The sequence below is a fragment of the Syngnathus acus genome, chromosome 8 (assembly GCF_901709675.1).
Source record: "Syngnathus acus chromosome 8, fSynAcu1.2, whole genome shotgun sequence".
Lineage (NCBI taxonomy): Eukaryota > Metazoa > Chordata > Actinopteri > Syngnathiformes > Syngnathidae > Syngnathus > Syngnathus acus.
In genome coordinates, this window is record NC_051093.1 from 450,156 (window position 1) to 452,247 (window position 2,092).

At 44.6% G+C, this 2,092-nt stretch overlaps 1 long non-coding RNA gene across 1 annotated transcript; it reads right to left on the minus strand.

Moving 5' to 3' along the window:
* Nucleotides 1-777: 777 nt before the first annotated feature.
* On the minus strand, nt 778-1,207 carry LOC119126177. The gene is made up of 2 exons (XR_005098606.1): nt 996-1,207; nt 778-893 (listed from the first exon to the last, which is right to left on the minus strand). It is a non-coding gene; the product is annotated as an uncharacterized LOC119126177 (long non-coding RNA).
* Between the last annotated feature and the right edge of the window lie 885 nt (nt 1,208-2,092).

Consider the following 2,092-nt stretch of genomic DNA (forward strand, 5'->3'; position numbering starts at 1 on the left):
TAACAGTGCCGTTTTATGTTTTCAGTTTGCAAATCTCAGTATTACAGCAGGTTTGTTGCTTGTCCTTCTCTGTGGGAGCAGGTGACAGGCCTCTATGCTATGCCCGTCCAGTTCTATACCCTTGGATAGGAAAAAGGCTGTCACCTGTTGTTCCGCGCTGGTTGAGTCGGCCTGGTTGGTCTTATCAAAACCCGCCACCGCCCGGGCGAATGACCGGGGTTTAATCGCAAGTCCAGTGACAATTATGTCATTCATTCTTGTGTACTGCTCGAGGTCCGACACTCGATTTTCCAAATGTGCAATTGTTTTTTCCTTCTCATTGAGTTGTAGTCGTAGCGTTCTAAGTTCTTCAATCAAGTTGAGAATTGTTTTCTGCTCCAGTCTGACGGCCTCCATCTCCACAGTCAGAAAATCGAGCTCTTCCTTAAGCTCTTTTTCCACTTTCGTCGGCATGGTAAAAAGGTGGTAAAAAGAGTGTCCAACAGAGTTTCAACACTGGCTCAGAGGCGCCGTGAGGGCAGCGCGTCCAAGCTAGGCGGAAAATACTGCTCCAAGCGTATTTTCCTTTCACTCATGAGATCCTTGGTTTTGTTAATCCCTCTCCACGTTCGTTTCTTTGGCTCTTGAAAGCTGCTGCGTGGCGAGCGTTAGCTGCGTGGCGAGCGTGAATATGAATATGGGAAAAAAAACACAACTACCTGTAAAATAGTTTTTCCTTGATGCATCTCATGTCAGGCGCACATTTCAAACATGAAGCAATCGCACAGGAACGAGCAAACAGGTTTTTATTTTTTTTTATTTACCAACGCTATTAGAGCAGTCTTCCTGAGGGCCCTCTGCACGAGTCACACGAGCATGCATATTGAACGTTGTCATTGTCATTTGTGTAGAGTCTACAACAGAAAGAAATGTCAACATTGAGCGCAGCCACCACATTGTAAGCCTTCACTGTTGTCTTTTTTTAATCTACAGTACAGATGTCAAACTAATCATACCTGTCCATGGTCTTGGAAACATGCAGGTCTTCAAATCAGCGGCCTCCTAACACAAGACTGCTTTGCAATTTGTATACAAGGAATTATGAACAGTGTCTCAGAAGAGTGGAATTAAGAGTAGAGAAAATTGAATTGAGGCCTTTTTTTCTTGTAAATCAAGCAAAAAAGTAACTGAAAAGTCAGTAACTTTGACAGTACAGCAATTAAACCAAACAGAACCCTACAGATTCCATTTGCAAGCTATCAAGAGTGAGGGGGGGACATCCAAAATGTTGACAAACCAATTCTAGGCTTAATAATTTTGTCATTCAGTCTTGCATCCTGTTTATCATTTATTTCTTTGGACATCATATCAAAAGGTCTCCAGATCAGTCATGGGCACCGTTCACTCCGCGTCACATTCTGAACGAGAGTTGAGGCTCCTCAGCCCAGGGATTGCCAGAAGGGGCTTCACGATGACCTTCAGAAACTCTGAGAATAAAGAGAAATAGAAATAAAATACTCACTTAAATTACTGCAGCTATGACCTCTTTTTAAATGACTAGTGCCTACAAAAAAACTTACTTTTCCTTGTCATGGGCATTTCACACTCACTTCCTAGCTGTTGAAGAATGAAGCAAATGTTAGCTGCAAGTTTCAAATGAACCATTCTCCAATGATAAACTTTGCCCTGTTTGAAAAAAAATGGTGGCATTCTGTCTGCCTTTGAATGTGGTGCAAATTAATTTGGCTGTTGTACATATTCAATCACGTTATTGTCAGGGTCCAGGGAGGTGTTCTTTTCAGGTCCACAGGTGGCAGCCGTTAGCAGAGTGGCGGAGGACTCAGGTGCGGCTCATCAGGCTCGTTAGGGGAAGGCTTTTAAGGAGTGTGCTGCCAGCGGCTCGTTGCCTGAGTGTCTGCCTATGTGATCTCCTCCACGGTTGTGCCTCTAGCTCCTTGATCTCGCTCCTAGTTCTCACCATTGAATTCTCTGACGAAATATTGTGTGTTATACGCTCTTAGATTTCCTCCACGGACCATCGCCAAGATCCACCCCGCTCTGGCCGAACTCCTCACGCTCCGTTATTGCTGCTCCCGCTCCGTGCTCCTGGCTC